This window comes from Quercus lobata, chromosome 4, assembly GCF_001633185.2.
Source record: "Quercus lobata isolate SW786 chromosome 4, ValleyOak3.0 Primary Assembly, whole genome shotgun sequence".
NCBI classification, from domain to species: Eukaryota; Viridiplantae; Streptophyta; class Magnoliopsida; order Fagales; family Fagaceae; genus Quercus; species Quercus lobata.
Genome location: NC_044907.1, coordinates 83,729,263 through 83,740,561, shown reverse-complemented (window position 1 = coordinate 83,740,561; position 11,299 = coordinate 83,729,263). Strand labels below are relative to the sequence as shown.

General features: G+C 34.7%; 1 long non-coding RNA gene across 1 annotated transcript; it reads left to right on the top strand.

The window, feature by feature from the left end:
• The first annotated feature begins 88 nt into the window (after nucleotides 1-88).
• On the top strand, nucleotides 89-10,225 carry LOC115987718. Its single transcript, XR_004091201.1, has 3 exons — nucleotides 89-233; nucleotides 379-537; nucleotides 10,188-10,225. It is a non-coding gene; the product is annotated as an uncharacterized LOC115987718 (long non-coding RNA).
• The last annotated feature ends 1,074 nt before the right edge of the window (nucleotides 10,226-11,299 follow it).

The window sequence follows — 11,299 nt, the reverse complement described above, 5'->3', positions numbered from 1 at the left end:
AAAAAAAAAATTTCATGAAGATTGAAGAATGAAACTTCGTATCATTATTAACATTCTATGACAAAATGTAATCCCAAAATCGTGTACAGTGACGCAAATTCTTTGGGGTTTTGATTCGGCTTTAAGGGATTGCTTTGCTTCTGCTACTGTGTCTTTGTCTGTGAGAGAAAAAGTTTGTTCAGCCTCAGACCAATTTCTTCACAATCCCAAAAATACCTTCTCGTCTTCTTCAGGTATCTTTCTCTCTCTCTCTCTCTATCTACTTTTCTTTCAATTTTTTAAGGTATTATAACATTGAATTTGTTTGTGCATGTCTATATAACTATTGATATATGTTGTTTTTTATTTCCTCGGATTGGTGATTGTGGGGATTTGGAGCTTGAGAATGGAGTGAAACTAGGTTCCATTGACCAGAGACTATAGCCATTGAAGATGCTGTCAGAGTTCTATTGCATGGTTTAGGGGAGGATATTAATAGAGAGGGTCTCAAGAAGACCCCTTTTCGTGTTGCCAAGTCACTTCGTGAAGGAACCAAAGGTGCTTTTTTTAACCTTCACTTTGTTAAATCTAACTGCCTCTGTAGTCTATTTTCACCATTGAGTTAATCTTTACAGTTATATTCCAACATGGTTTTATCACATCTAAAAGAAATTATCACATCTGAGATACTTCTAACTAATCACATGTAGGACAGAGATGTTAGATTGGGATTGATTAGAAGGGAAGTACTTGAAATATTCTGTTTTTAGTTAACCAATTGTCTATTAATAGAATCATCAAGAGCCACTTTCGGCTGCCTTAATGTACCTTTTGTTTGAAAAGAATATATTTAATCAGTATATATACCAGTAATACTGTTAATAGAAGTGAATAATAACAGGAAGTATTAATATAATGATAATCTTAGTCAAAGTGATAACAATTAATCATGGCAATAATTGATGTTCATGAGTTCTGTTTTTTGGCTTTATTTCCAAGCAAGCTTGTGGTTGTGTGAGGATGAATTCCCTGTTCCATGGATTTTTTTCTGCATCCTGTCTTTTTAGTTTGCTTTTGTTGTCAAACAATTAATCATTACCAACAATGTCATATTTCATAGCAATTATTTTGTATATTCGGCTTAGGGTAAAAGGACTTTTTTATGTTGTGAATGTATCAATCCAAATATATTTCAAGTACTAATGGGCCATAGAGGGTTGATTTTTTTTTTTTTTCTCTCTCTCCTCTTTTTTTTTTTTTTTTTTTTTTTTTTTTTCTGTTTTAAATTTATGGAACATAAATGATAGCAATAATTTCCTTTTTCTTTTACTTTTGGATTTGAGATTGTAATAAGTTCACACCTGCCAAAACAGTGATGTGCTGTCTTATTGTAAAACTTTTTTTTTTATAAATATTTTGGGTATTTGATGAGAAAGTATATAATAAAAGAAATTAGTACTAAATCATTCATATAACAAATTAAATAATAAATATTATACGAGAAATTGGTATATATAACTTCCTTACTTAGGTGTCTCCTTAGATGTCGTACCCTAGCTATGTCATCCAATTAGATTCTATATTATGCGGTTATATTGACTAATGAACCATACAATTGAATTGAATTTTTTTGTAAAAAAATATAACAATTAATATCTTTATTATATTGGTCAATATAAGTATGTGACTGAATTTAATTGGAGAAACGTACCGCACTGCACTTAAGGATCTATACTTAAACTTTTGAAAATTAAAATACATAACCTTTCAATCATGAGGTTGTTACATGAATTACTTTGTCTAACCGTTAAAAATGGTATTTTTATTTTCCCTTTTTTTTTTTACTAATAAGTTCCAACTTTCCATGCCCTTTCTACCAAAAAAAAAAAAAAAAAAAAAACTTTCCATGCCCTCAACATAGAAAACCCTTTCAAGGAGAGTTATAACTTATAAAGGAGTGAGAAGAATCTTAAAAAAAAAAAAAGTTGAAAAGCAACTGGAAACGATTTTGGAGCTTTTGAAGTTTGTACTTTGTTTGGACCATGTTAGGTTCTAAAGTCTTAGGATTTTATGTATTTAGAACTCTAATTTATATTGTTGGCAAACCATGATCAAAACAATGAGTTTAGAAGTGTTTTAGACTAGCTCAAAGTTGTGCATTTATGTAAAGTTGGAATCGAGTTAAAGCAAAAAAGCTTTGTGTCTTTCGGCCTGGCTCGATCGAACGAAAGACAGGCTCGATCGATCGAAACTCGGGCAGAATGATTTTTTGCAGATTTTTCCAACTCAACCCTAAGTGTTTTAAAACGTTTTTAGGGTTTCTTAATTGTCCTAAGTATAAAAGGCAAACCCTAGCCACGTTTTAGTGTTGCTCATTATTGCGGTTTGTGTAAATCTCTTGTGAGATCTAGAGGAGCTTTTCTTTACACAAACTTAGGGTTTTCAAGGAGAAAATTTATCTACACCTTGATGATTAATTCAGTTGCTGCCATTGAAGTTTAAAGAAAACACAAGCGGGTGTGCTTGTATCTGGTGATGAATCCAAGAAAGAAGGAGTCCGTGGATTCGGAACTTGCACGTGGTCGTGTCAGTAAGTTCTACTGGTTAGTAGCAATAAGAAGTCGAGCGTGGGGGCTTGTAAGTCTTATTGTATGAATTTCGATTCTTTCAAGATAGTGGATTCAAGTTTACCTTGAGGATAGCTAGGTCAAATCCTCCCCAGGTTTTTACCGGTTTGGTTTCCTGGATGATCATATCTTGTGTTATTTATTTTCCGCTGCTTTGCATGATTTGATCTTTGTTATTGTGATAACCTAGACTTGTTTAATTGGACTAAGTAACAACTTAGCTAATTACCTAGGTTAAATCAATTGTTTTAAGGGGTCTAAAAACTATCAAGTGGTATCAGATCGGGTAGCTCTTTTGTTATTGATCCTTTGATTACTGAGCTGATCCTTGACCCCTGTTATCATGGAACACGGACACTCTCTAGTTATTCCTCCTCACTTTGATGGGAATAATTATGCTTATTAGAAAGTAAGGATGAAAGCATTCCTGAAATCCATTGATGAGAGAGTGTGGAACTCCGTTGAATACGGATGGGAGAAGCCCACTACTCCTGTTAGTGAGTGGGAAATTTCTCAAAAAGAAGCAGCTGCATTTAATAGCAAGGCTATGAATGCGATCTTTAATGCTGTTTCTATGGAGAAATTTAAGAGAATCTTTAATGTTGAGGTTGCTCATACTGCTTGGAATATCCTCCAGACTATGCATGAAGGCACAAAGGCTGTCAAAATCAATAAATTGCAGCAATTGACTTCTAAATTTGAAAGCATTAGGATGTCTGATGATGAATCTTTTGATGAATTCTATGCTAAATTGAATGATATTGTTAATTCTGCTTTTAACTTGGGTAAAATCTATGATCAACCTAAAATTGTTAGGAAGATTCTTAGATCTTTAACTGAAGACTTTAGACCCAAGGTGACTGTCATTACTGAAAGCAAGGATGTGGACTCCATCCCTGTTGATGAACTTGTAGGAAATTTTCAATCTCATGAGTTGGATCTACCCAAAACTACCAAATCCAAATCAATGGCTCTTAAGTCAGTTGATGATGTTGAAGGTGGTGGATTTGATGATGAGCTCTCTGCTACAGAGATTGCCTACCTTGCCAAGAACTTTAGAAACTTTCTCAGGAATAGTAATAGAAAGGCAAGAGGCACAAACACTGCTGAACCTAGAAACTTTAGGAAGCATGATCCCACTAAGGTTAACAATAATGATAAACCTAGAGAAAAAGTAGGTCAATCTTCCAATAATTCTTTGGGCTTTTAGTGTTTTGGATGTCAAGGGTATGGACACATGAAATCTAAATGTCCTACCTATTTGAAGTCTAAGGGTAAGGCTATGGCTGTAAACCTTAGTGATGGTGAAGTTTCTAATAATGAGTCTAATTGTGATGAGGATGGAAACTTCATTACTTTCACCGCTACTGTTGTAGTCGATGAGAGCATATCTGTTGAAGAGAACCCTTCTGATGGGGAACTCTCTAAAGATGCAGATCTTCAAGAGGCCTATAATAAACTTTGCAAAGTTGCTGCAAAGGATGCTATGAATGTTGAACATGGCCTGAAGAAAATTGAATCTCTTGAGCTTCAAGAAGAGTTTGCTTGTTAAACTGTTTGATGCTAATGAACTTTTGAACAATGTGAGAACTGAGAATATGCTTTTGCTTGATAAAGTTAAATCTTTGGAACTTGATTTATCTGTTGCTAGATCTGCTAGTTCTAAACTTGATCAAATGCTGAGTGTTCAAAAGTCTTCTTCTGACAAAACTGGAGTAAGTTATGTTGAAAGCATCTCTGTGTCTACTCCCCATTCCATAAAGTTTGTTCCTTCATCTTCTTCTTCTGAACCTTTCGTGAGTGAGATAGTGAGTGAAACTATCAAACCCCCTGTGAATGAGGTTGTTAAACCCATAGAAGGTTCATCATCTAGGAAGATTAGGGTTGATCTAAAAGAGTCTAAGTCTAAGAAGCCTACCCTATCTAAGGACAAGACACATGATAAGCCTGCATGGGTTTGTCACTTTTGTGAAAAGTCTGGACACATTCGTCCAAACTGTTACAAGCTGTAAGCTACAAAGAGAGCAAATAAACCAAAAGTACCTGTGCCTCAAGCACAAGATCCTATGGTACTTATTGTTGAATTGGTAAATGTTTTAAACCTTTATTCCAATCCTGAAGTTGGTAATCATTCTCATGTGAATAAGAACTCCAATGCTCATGGTGCATCTAAAAGGTTTTGGATGCAAAAGACTCAAACTAACTGAGTCTTTCTGACATGGTCCTTGTGCTTCATTGCTCTACCCTTTGTGACCATTGTTCTTTGGTTTTGTTGTGTTTTTGTTTTCTAGGATTTGCATTGCATAACATTCATGCATTTCATTCTAAGTTTTTTTTATTAAAAGAAACATTTTTTAAAAAAAAGAAAAAAGAAAAAGGAAGCAAATTTTGTTTTGTACTATTCTTCTTGGTTTTTGAGAACAAGGTTGGTCAACTTATTTTCGCATAACATGTCTTTTGTATCTTGTTTAGCTTTGATGAGCTTACTTATTGCACTTTACTAGTTGAAGCTTTGTAGTGCATGTTGTGTGGGAAAGATGTTTATGGTTTTTGATTACACTGTCTTAATCTTGAAGTCACATGTTTTTGAATGTTGGACTTGAACTTTTAGAGAAAGGCATAAATAACCATCTCACCACTGTTCGCTAACCAATCATGAACACCTTAGTGCATATCATAAGATTTTATGCTCGAGAAAGTGTAGCACATGCACAAAAAAAACATAAAGTGAAGCCTCGGTTTAAATTGCTTAATTCTTAAAATCAAAATTGGTGTGTACTATTAGGCTTGATGCCAAACTCACATGACTTAAAATTGATATGTATATTATGAGGCATAAATTCAAGAAACTTACATGATTGCAAGCTTATGATCTAGGAGATGTGAGAGTTATATGATGTAACTCTTTAGGTGATAGTCTCTTTTAAATTCTTTGTGATGAATTTTGTAGACTTTGTGATTGATTGCTATTCACATATCACCTCACATATATCTCAAGTTTTTGCTAGTTGCACACACTACACGAGTTACTCTTTGCTAAACTTTGTACATGTTATTGTATGTGTTTATGGTCTGACCAACCAAGTTTTGCAAATATTTTGAATTTTATGCAAAATTAATTTGTTGCTTGAAAATTTGTGGAGAATGCAAGAAATTTTGTTTTTTGGGAATTTAGGCTTAAAATTCTTGTTTTGAAAATCATATCATCTCATACTCATGCATTTTGTTCTTAAATTTCAATGCTTTGAGTTGATTCTAAATGTTTTTTTCAAAAAACTGTGTTTTTCCTCAAATTTGGTGAGCCTCTGCCCATTTCGATTGATCCATTCTGTTTTTCGATCGATCGAAAATTTTTATTTATGTTAGAGAGAGCCTTTGTCTGTTTCGATCGATTGAAACTGTTTTTCGATCGATCAAACTCTTTTCAAATTGTTTTGATAGAGTCTCTGTTTGTTTTGATCGATCGAGGCTGTTTTTCGATCGATCGAAACTCGTAAAACATGTTTTTTTTTTTTTAAAGGTTAGAATGTCTTTTTCAAAAGGTACTTTTTCAAATATTTTCAACCTTTTCTCTCTCTCCGACTTGGCTAAGGCTCCACCAAAGATTTTTTGTCATTTTCTTCCGAGATTTTTGCAAGGTTTTTGTCCTTCAAGGCCGGTAAGTCTCTTTTGCCCTTCCTTTTGCATTTTATTTCACATTTTCATGCATTTTTCATGCATTGTATTGGGTATTTTTGGCACTTTCTATATTTTGGGGTTTTTGATGATTCAAACCTGTTTTGGTAAAATTGATCAATGGGTTTTTGTTCTAGGATGTTCTAATCATGATTCTTGTAGTTTAATTTGATCAATTTTGTGGTTTTTGAAAAATTGAAAATTCTAGGGTTTGAAATTGTTCTGAATTGGGGATTTTGTCTAATTGGGTTAAATTGATGAAATTGGCTTATCAAATTGATGTATTTGGTAATTAATTTTTGAATTCTATCATGTGTAATGATCAATTCGTTAATATTTTTCAAATTGATCAAGTGGTTTTCCAAATTTTGGGGTTTTTGTGTTAATACCTCTATGTTTAAGCCAATTTTGTGAATTTGAACTTTTTGGACTTAATTCATTGCATTAGAACATGCATCATACCATTTAAATTTGTCATGCATCATATAGATTTTAATTCTATATTTTTTTTTTGTGCTAACTTGCAGTCTGCCCTTGGTTTTTTGTTTTTGTTCTTTGGCTCTGTGTTTTGGTTCTTATCCTAGCACCATGCCTAGGAAAACTAGAGCCCATAGGACCCCTTCCACTTCCTCTGAGTCTTCCTCTAGGAGTGAGGTGTTTAGGAATGATAGAAGCTGAGAAGCCTTTGAGACCTTGAACAGTAAGCATAAGATTTGGGCTGAGCGAGCTGTAGTCTTAGATGAGCTTGATCTGGCCATTAGGGCCAATTTTGAGTCTAGAGGTTGGTTGCCTCTCTTAGAGATAGATCATCCACCCCCGACCGCCCTGATTAGAGAGTTCTTCTCGAACCTCTCTTGCCACGTCTATGATTCCAACACCCTTGTTAGGAGTTGGATACAAGGTGTTGAGTTCACCATTACCCCTAGGGTAGTGGCTGAGGCTCTTGGGTTGCTGGTTTGTTCGGGAGCCTGTCTATTCCTATGATGAGTCACCCTTATTAGATGTAGTCATGTCATACATCACTGGGTCATCTATCCAGTGGAGTTCTAATCCTCGGATCACGTCTGTTGAGCTTACTGAGACTGCCTATCTTTTCTTTAGGATAGCGTGTCATTCGTTGTGGCCTATTTCTCACTTTCACACCATCCCTCTAAAACGATGTGTGTTTTTGTATGCCTTTGTTTCTGGAGCGTCTATCAGTTTTCCTCATTTGTTCCTTCGTTCTTTGAACAAGGTTCATAGGAGTTCTGCCGTAGGGCATGCGCTTATTCATCCTATTTTCATTCATAGGATTTTGCTCTTTTTAGGTCTAGATGGTTTCCCGTCTGTTGAGTCTGTGCATGTTATTGCTCCCACAGGTGCCACTTTTCTTCGACAGAGGGCTGCTCACTTGAGAGTTGTTCCTTCACGTCCTAGAGATGCGTCATCTAGTGGTGTTCCCCCTCCTCCCTCTTCTATAGGTGCTGATGCTGCTGAGACATCGGGTGTTGCTGCTGATGCTGATGTTCCTCCACCGACTACTTCAGATGATTCAAACATTCGTCGTACGTTGGATCATGTCTTGACCGTTCAAGCGGCTCATGGACAGATTTTGGTGGACATGCTAGATGAGATCCGTGCCTTGCGTGTGGAGTTAGCGCAATTTAGATCACCTCCCTTTTGATGATGGATTTTTGTTTGCCCTTTGGCATTCCGTCACAAAAAGGGGGAGTACTTTGTAGTGTTTATGCTTTCAGGGGGAGTTTATTTATTTTGGTTGGAGCTTGTGGAGTTTAGATTGTATCTAGGTGCTTCACTTTGTACTTTACATTTTTAGCTCTTGCCATGTTTTTTTTTTTATGGGATATTCATGTTAGGGGGAGTATTATGTTATGTTGGTACTTTATATGTTTCTTGTTTCAAACTGCTTATTGTTTTATATTTATGAGTTATTCATTGATATATGTCTTTATTGTATGTTGTTTGAAATCAAGAAGTTAATTTGTTTACTTATATTGTTTCCACACATGCGGTTATGCATTTTGTTTAGTGTGTCAGGAAATATACAGGTTAATTCAATTGAGCTGCTGTCTACACTTGCAACTGATGGATAGTAGTTATGATTGAATTTGTTTTATGAGCATTATTTTGTAAAGGGTTTTTTTTTTTTTTTTTTTTTTTTTTTTTTTTTAAACTTTGAGCTTCTAGTTATGTTTTGTCACGGATTGCCAAAGGGGGAGTTTGTTAGGTTCCAAAGTCTTAGGATTTTATGTATTTAGAACTCTAATTTGTATTGTTGGCAAACCATGATCAAAACAATGTGTTTAGAAGTGTTTTAGACTAGCTTAAAGTTGTGCATTTATGTAAAGTTGGAATCGAGTTAAAGCAGGAAAGCATTGTGTCTTTCGGCCTGGCTCGATCGATCGAAGCTCGAGCAGAATGATTTTCTGTAGATTTTTCCAACTTAGCCCTAAGTGTTTTAAAACGTTTTTAGGGTTTTTTATTTGTCCTAAGTATAAAAGGCAAACCCTAGCCACGTTTTAGTGTTGATCATTATTGCGGTTTGTGTAAATCTCTTGTGAGATCTAAAGGAGCTTTCCTTTACATAAATTTAGGGTTTTCAAGGAGAAGATTTATCTACACCTTGATGATCAATTCAGTTGCTGCCATTGAAGCTTAAAGAAAACACAAGCGGGTGTGCTTGTATTTGGTGGTGAATCCAAGAAAGAAGGAGTCCGTGGATTCGGAGCTTGCACGTGGTCGTGTCAGTAAGTTCTACTGGTTGGTAGTAATAAGAAGTCGAGCGTGGGGGCTTGTAAGTCTTATTGTATGAACTTCGATTCTTTCAAGATAGTGAATTCAAGTTTACCTTGAGGATAGCTAGGTCAAATCCTCTCCAAGTTTTTACCGGTTTGGTTTCTTGGGTGATCATATCTTGTGTTATTTATTTTCCGTTGCTTTGCATGATTTGATCTTTGTTATTGTGATAACCTAGACTTGTTTAATTGGACTAAGTAACAACTTGGCTAATTACCTAGGTTAAATCAATTGTTTTAAGGGGTCTAAAAACTATCAGACCACAATGCATCAGTTGATAAGAATGCATAGCCCACGCTGCACTTAATTTCCTTCACAAGCCTAGCATAGGCTGACAAGTCATTTTCTACGTTACTTTTTTTTTTTTTTTTTTTTTTTGGAGAGAGAGAGAATAATGAAAAAGTGCCTTGATACATAAACATTTAACTTGATTCTTTTGACTATTTTATTGTCCCAAACTTGTTTCTTTTCTAATATTAGTGTTTTATTTTTATTTTTTTATTAAATCAGAAAAAAAAAAATTTAATTCAAATGCATACTTCTGGTCCTTTTGGTTGGGTGTAAAAGGATGAAAATGAAAGTTTTCTCTTATATGGTATGATGAAAATGAGGGGAATGGAAATGGGGATGGACAGAGTTTTCCACTCAAGGCCCATCAAAAACCATCTTCCCAAGTCCCACATGCATGTAAGCGGTAAGCCCATGAAATGTCTATGCTTTCTACTTTCCTAAAATATTATCTGGAAATTCTCATCTTTAGAATTTATGAGTTAGTTGAGGACCTTGGGGTTTAAACTATAGAGATGTGAAAATGAATATATTTCATGGCGAAGATTAAATGTTACAAATCTGAAGTATATCTAATATTGTGTAATTGGTATTGTACATACAATCAAATCCAAAAAATAAAATCTCAATCGTGAAATGGAGTCTTGCTTGGCTGGCTGATTGATTTTTAGAGGACCCATACTCAGTTATTAGCAGTAGCTAGTTCCTATTTCTGTTTCAGCACGGTTTAGTGGAGCCGTTGTCCTTTTGTAGTTCCTATTTCTGTTTTGATTCTTATATAGTGGACATACATTAATTGTGCTGATTTTTGACTTGTGACAGGGAAAACATTCAAATTTCTGTAATTGGAGATTCCTCTAAGCTATCAAGATCGATCCCTACAAGAGCTGATAACTGGAATTGAGGAGACCACCAACACTAATTGTGGACTCCAACTAATTGCTTTTTAAGGTGCCTTTATCAAATCAATTTACTAATGGTAAAGTACTAATAGAACCAACCAAGCTTAAATATCGCAACATGTAAGCATGAGTATGTAAAGTTTTGAATCAGAAAGCAAGCACCTGTAACAACAGCAGTGCAGCATCAACACTTGGTACTTGACACCAGCAGCTAATTATAAGAGGCAGTTTATTAGTAAAGTTTTGTATCATCTTTGTAATTGAGGGTTTAGAGTCACTTGCTTATTAATTGATTGTGTCATGTGCTTAATTGTTGCCATTTGGGTATAGCTTCTCGGGTATTCTAAATTTCTTAAAGCTTTAGTATATAGTTTTATTTAGAGCAAAGTATGCTAATAATTTTATAAGCATCGGGACGTGAGAGTTGATTTTGTAAGCATGGGGAGGAGTTGAAGTCAAAGTCTCTTCATTTGAGGCCTATTGATAAATTCTCAAGAGAAAATGTGAGAAGTGTAGGCTTTGTTCATATCTGGGGATGTATGATAAACTCAAACCTTACTTAAACAATGCATGTTGAGTATAGAGCGCATAAGCTAAACTCAAATCTTACTTAAACAAGGTTGATATAAAGAAAACAAGAAAAGGTTTGCATTACTAATTGAGCTATATGATAAATTGCTTTAACACTACTTTTTCCATGTTTCCCTGATATATGTTTTACGGCTACATGCATATATATATATATTTGTTAAATGGTCCCCTCACAACAAAAACCTAATACCAATTCTAATCAAATCCATGAGCAGTTGTAATTGTAAGCACATGCTAGATTCCATAAAACATGAGTAATTCTAATTAAATTAATGTAATTTTATAATAAAAATACTAAAATGAAAATATGAAAGTCAAAAATGATAAAATAAAATTCAAATCATCACCACCAAAAAACAGCCTAACCCGACATGACCGGTGTGCCATATGCCATAGTATACACGGTTTAGTTGTGATCAGCATTACATGATTGAGATTTAT